Source organism: Echinops telfairi, unplaced genomic scaffold (assembly GCF_000313985.2).
Source record: "Echinops telfairi isolate 266 unplaced genomic scaffold, ASM31398v2 ScPeMD7_2;HRSCAF=8, whole genome shotgun sequence".
Taxonomy (NCBI): Eukaryota; Metazoa; Chordata; class Mammalia; order Afrosoricida; family Tenrecidae; genus Echinops; species Echinops telfairi.
In genome coordinates this window covers 75476158-75482550 of record NW_022103898.1, presented here as the reverse complement: position 1 = coordinate 75482550, position 6393 = coordinate 75476158, and the positions used below count along the sequence as shown (strand labels likewise).

The following is a 6393-nucleotide window of genomic DNA, read 5'->3' as shown; positions in this document are numbered from 1 at the left end:
TGCCTAACACATGCACAAATCTTCTCAATATGATTGAATGATTAAATTGTATGATATGTGAAGTATATGCTTTAAAACTAAGAAAAGAATGATGAAGGCAGGATTGAGGAGGGAGCAATAGAGCTGATTGGGATTGCACAACTCATTTTAAAGGTGATTTACCCATGAGGTGGGAAGATGCTCTATGACTGATGTTGTGGCCCCTTGATATCAAGGCCCCTTGATACGGTTGAATGATTGAACTATTGAATTGTATGATATGTAAATTATGTACCAATAAAACTATTGGGAAAAAAGGGAGAAAATGGTCTCAAATTGATTGAGGGGATGATTACACAATTCTTTAAAATATATTTAAACCATTAAGTTGTCTGGTATGTGAATTATATATAATAACAAATTTTAAAAACTTTAAAACAAACACACAAATAGCTAGAACAGAGCCCTGATCTAACACAAAGGATCAAAGGTATGGTCTGTAGCACCTTTTTCCTAAAAGAGATGAGAGAGGAAGTGAGCAAAGAGGGAGGGAGTTTGGTACCACCAAGACATTAGAGCCAGGATTGGAACATGACCTTTGGATTGACTAGACTCAGGGGAAGATTGATTCCAAGACACATGGGGAGTGAGCTTCAATAAATGCCAGGCTCACCTTATTCGAGGTGAAAGAAGAAGCCACCTTACTCGAGCCAACAGAGAAAAACTTAGCCTGCAGCTGGTGCCCTGAATTCAGACTTGTAGCTTCATAAACAGCAAGAAAACATGTTTGTTTGTTATAGCAAAACAGAAAGGCCAGAGCAATTTTGAAAAAGATCTCCATCGGAAGATTCACATTTCCTATATTTAAATTTCACTACAAAGTTACATTATTCAAGATAGTGTGGTACTGGCATAAGGATAGACATATAGGTCCTAAGCAAAAACAACCCCTTCCTCATGGCATCGAGTCAATTCTGACTCACAGTAACCCCATAAGACAGAATTAAACTGCCCCTTTGGGTTCCCAAGTCTTTCAGTCTTTATGGGAATATACAGCCTCATCTTTCTTCTGTGGAACAGCTGGTGGGTTCGAACTACTGACCTGTGGTTAGCAGCTCAATGTGTAACCCAAGATGCCACCAGAGCTCCATATATCAATGATAAAATTTAAAGTCCAGAAATAAACCACTACATATATGCTTAATTGATTTTCAACAAGGTTGCCAACACAATTAATTAGGACCTGAACTTCATACCTGCTTTCAGGTGGTCACATTGCCCCTTTAAGAATGTGGGCTATGTCATACCTTAATTATTCAGCCATACATACTATCTTTTAATATTCTAATGATATATTATCCATGTTTATCCTAACATACATATGTATATAAGTACAGTCTCTTATTATCTAAAGTTTTAGAATCATAGAAGCTGGGTCAAAATCACACTTAAGGCACTTACCTAATTCCAATTCATTTAGACTGTATTCTGGTATGAAAAACTCTAGTTCCTCTTCCCCAACCACTCAAATATAGCTCTTGATATACTTTAATGAATTACTCTTATCTTGATTAGAAATACCATCCCCGTATTGTTAGGCAGGGTTCTCTGGAGCAACAAAACTAGGACACACACACACACACACACACACACACACACACGGATAGGTTTATATAGCACAAAGGAATAGAACAGTTAATTAGTCCACACAGCAGTACAGAGGGCTCAGTTTAACTCACTTCTGTGCAACAGTTAATATACTGGAAGTCCTTCAACTCAGAAGGCTGCTGGGTCCAAGGTCAAGGAAGCAGACAGCTGAGTCTTCCACAGGGCAATGCAGGCAGAGTCTGCCCACAGGCAGCAAACAGCAGGGTGGCTCACCAACAGTCAGCAGCTCAGGAGGGGATCTCGAACTCAAGCAATCGAAGACAACAGGATCCACCAGCCTCAAGCTCAAGTGCACACCAGCACTGTGATGAAGTAGGTCTTGAAGGAACCTCAAGCTCTAGTGACAGGGGTTGGCTTGTCCCACAGGTGGCGGAGCTCACAAGTTAAAGCAGCCTCAAGCTGGTCCCATCATCAGAAAGCAAGAGAGAAGGGCGGGCCTTGGCAAGCCATTTATCTCTTTGCCCTCCAATCAAACTGCCACCTGGTTAATCCCACATGTTCCTATTGGCTAGGTTGGCTCAATAAACCTAACTATCACACATTTATTTAAAAAACAAAACCCAAAACAAAGCCATTGCCACTGAGTGAATCTGACTCTATTAGACAGCATTTGACTGACCTGTAGGGTCTCCAAGGCCATAGGTAACCCTTACGGAGGTGATCTGCTACATCTTCCACCACTGTGCGGGTGACTAATAGGTTCTTTAAGTGAAGAGCTGAACTCTTAACTATTGAGTGGTCAAGGCTCCTCTTTGGAGGAGTAAATAACATGCCCAAGCTTAAGGACAAACGAGTTTATTGGTCCACTTAACTGAGGGGTAAGGGGCAGGCATAAGCCATATCATCAAGCTTTGGTCCTCGTCTTCCAGTTAGTTCGATTTCAAACGAGTCACCTTGTGGTAGCAAAGGCGGTCCCTGTCTGCTCCGTGCATCCAGGTTTTTAGCATCTGCAACACGAGAGGGGGATCTTTATTCTTACAGTGCCAGCTTTTTTCCTAAGAGTACCAATGACAGTTCTCCTGGGACAGGGAGGGGGAAGGTGTGTGTGTATGGGGCAGCCAAACACACAGGAATGGTGTACTATAATATCCACTTACTAATAAAAAGGGGGGCTTTACATCAGCATTAATACAACTAAATTGAAGTTTTCATACAACTTTTCAACATTATCAAAAGTTATATTGGGGCCATAAAGATGAACAGAAATAGCTTACCAAGTAGGAAAATATGTTGGGCGGGATTTGAGAAGTATTCTTTTTGTTCTTGAATGTATTTGTTAATTACAATGCTGATTCTTAACCAATGACTCTTGATCAAGGGTACCTCAACTCCCCTTTCTTTTGTAGGGAAAAAAGTTTTCTTTCTTGATTCCCAATTTTTTTAATAGCACTTATCATTTTCAAAGTTACATTACTTGAAAACTCAAATTCACTGCAATTGAGTTTGAGTTTTTGAGTAATGCAACACTGAAGTAGCAGCAACCTCACAGGACAGAGTAGCACTGCTGTCTACAGTGGGTTCCTGAGACTGTCACTCTCTATGGAAGTAGAAAGCTTCAGCTTTCACCTGCAGAGAGGCTGGTGGTTTTGAACTGCCGATGTTGCTTTTAGCAGCTCAGTGTGTAACCTACTACACTACCAGGGCTCCTAACATTGCGTTAGTTATTTTCAGGAATCAAATAAGTAGGAAAAAGTAACCATCAGTGTGACGATGATCCTACAGGTTGAAAGTATTTCTATGTACTGTGAAACCCCATCTCACTTTCCCCCCTTCAATACTGTCTTGATTTCTAGTTATTCATAATCGCTATTCTTGCATGAACGATACTAATGAGTCGCCTTACAGAACAGATACACTATCATATATTGCAGTCATTTTTCTTCCATAGCAGATGCTCCAGTCCTCGAGGGCAAGGATGTTGTCTTAATGCTCCCATTTCTCACAGTACTTTAGTAAGACTTAAAAAATGACTGAGTTAATGAATATAAGAGTGTACGTTTTTGAAAATGGTCCTAAGGTGTACAAAAAGAGAAGAGACACAATGGTAACAGACTCTTAGACACTGTTTCCTTATGAGGGTCTTGTCTTAAAAGGAGCTCTGGGGATACAGTGGGTTACACGTTGGGCTACTGACCACAAGGCCAGAAGTTTAAAACCACCAGCTGCTCCTTGGGAAAAAGAGAGGGTTTCTGCTCCGGTGAAGATTTACAGCCTCAGAAACCCACCGGGCCAGTTCTACTCTGTCCTATGGGGTCACTACGAGTCAAAGTAGACTTGTCAGCTAGCAGTGAGTTTGGTTTGTTTTTTTCTGGAAGATATTTTCAGTTTGTTTTTTTAAAAAATCGGTATAGATCATGTGAACATATAGTTCCCCTTTGCTTTGCTTGCTACGAATCTGATTCAATCAATTACACAGAACCTTAACAAAAGAAAGGCTGTTCAAGCCCACCCCATGGTAAAAAGATGGGGCTACTTGCTCTCCTAAAGATTTACAGCTCCCTCTCCCCCAAAATAAATAACGATTTACAGCCTTGGAAACCCTTTCTTGGGTTGCTATGAATTGGAATTGGCTTGATGGCAGTGAATTGGTCAGCTGGTTGGTTTAAGGATTTATTTAATTTTGGCATTAACATACCTTCACTTAATTTTGTTGTTCAATTACCCTTTGCTCTGTTTTCGTTGTCTAATAATTTTCTCCTGTATAGTGCATATCTTTTTCTAGGCACAATTCTTGGAGGAAGAGGCAGGACATTGAAAAGTAGCTATATTAAGCATCTTATAAAAGTCCTTAAAGCTTGTGAATCCTTATTTCTTTTGATGCTTACTTCATAGAGCACCACTATCTAATTCAGAGCCATCAGGCAAGAACTTCCCCCATCTCCTACCCCACTAATAAGCTTGTCCACATCTTTATAAGAAAATAATTTTATTTGCCCTTCCAGAATATATTGATTGTGCATAATACAAATAAACAAAAAGTTGAGTGAGTGAAAAATAAAAATACATCATGTGGTACGAACTACTATCCACAGTTATTTATAGCCTACTTTTCTCTCTCAACATGTATTTTACATCTTTCCTAATCAAAGCATCATCTACATCATTTTATAAGGTTGATAGCATCTCACCGACTGTGTATCACTATAGGTGATCAGAGTTCACTTCCACATTTCCTTTCTTTTTTTTTTTAGTGCCGAAACCCGGGATTGAACCACACATTTCCTTTCTAGCAATTCTTCTGACCATGCTTTCTATTTGGAGCTTGCTTTCTTTTTTATTTGTTCATTTATTTATTTTAATCATTTTATTAGGGGCTTATACAACTCTTATCACAATCCATACAGACATCAATTGTGTAAAGCACATTTGTACATTCATTGTCCTCATCATTCTCAATCGGAGCTTGCTTTCAAGACAGTGGTTCTCAATCTTCCCAATGCCGGGACCCTTTAATATAGTTCCTCATGTTGTGGTGACCCCCAACCATAAAGTTATTTTTGTTGCTATTTCATCACTGTAATATTGCTACTGTTATGAATCTGGAGACCCCTGTGAAAGGGGTATTCGACCCCTAAATGGGTCGTGACCCCCAGGTTGAGAACCACTGCTCTTTTTTGAGTGGTCAGGGCCATAGCTAACAGAACCAGTTGCGGAGAATTTAATCAAGCTGAGTAAATCAGATTCTACTGGAATTTTGGAATCTGGCTCAGAGTGCTTGATTTGATAGGGTAGGAAAAGTTGATGCTACTCTTTTTGTGTACAGAGAAAGACAATTAGCAGAGAAACACATTATGCAAGCAAGCAAGCCCAGAAGCAGAGATGAAAACCAGGTCGCAGCAAAACGTTGGCGAGGAGTAGCTGTCTGTTTGCAGATGCTTTCTGGAAGTTCCAGACTCTTAGTGTGCTTTGCCTTGCTTCCTGCTCCTGATTTTGAGATAACCTTGTAGTCATGCAGATAACATTTCTGAAACTAATATGAACTGATTTGCAGCCATGTTGCTCATGTCTAAGTCATATGGATGACATACATTTAATCTGTCCTTTATTGGTGGACATTGCTGAAATGAACTCTATCCAATGTAGATGTGCAATTTTGATAACTTTCTAGAAATATACTTACTTAGCCCAAGTAGGTGCACATCTTAAAGGTTTTGATAGATGGTTCAGAAAATTCTTGTCAGCAAGGTACTGATTTCCAGTGCTACCTGCAATACCTGTTTCAACAAGTCCTGGCCCAATTGTGTATTACTTTCCTTTAAATCTTTGCTAATTCAAGATATGATTTTTATGATCAATGAAGTTGAACAATGCTATCAGTCATTTGTCAGTATATCTTTCGATTTTTTTCCTAATTTCTTAAGAATTAAGAATTATAAACATCCATTACCTGCAGTGCAATAAATATTTTGATGTTCTTCTTCTAGCCATAGTCTTTGTAACTTCCACCAAATGTCCTTTCCCTGCCGAGTTTTGCTGGATGAAAGAACGTGGAAGATGCTAATAAGATTTTATCATTCCATTGTGAGCGACTGGGAGTGGTTAACTGTGTTTGAAAATCTTGGGAATTTGACAAGGAGACTGGTCAATTTTGCCACCTTGCTTGGTATAAAATAAGCTACCATATATACTGGTGTATAAGCCAAGTTTTTCAGCACATTAAAAAAATTGTTTTATTAGGGGCTCATACAACTCATCACAATCCATACATATATCAATTGTGTAAAGCACATTTGTACATTCATTGCC

General features: G+C 39.3%; 1 long non-coding RNA gene across 1 annotated transcript in view; it reads right to left on the bottom strand.

Annotated features, from left to right (window-relative positions):
- Window positions 1-2426: 2426 nt before the first annotated feature.
- The window catches only part of LOC123521598, a 6436-nt gene continuing 2469 nt past the window's right edge, over window positions 2427-6393 (bottom strand). Inside the window, exon 2 of the long non-coding RNA XR_006680005.1 lies at window positions 2427-2594. This is a non-coding gene — a long non-coding RNA (uncharacterized LOC123521598). The remainder of the gene's footprint in view (window positions 2595-6393) is intronic.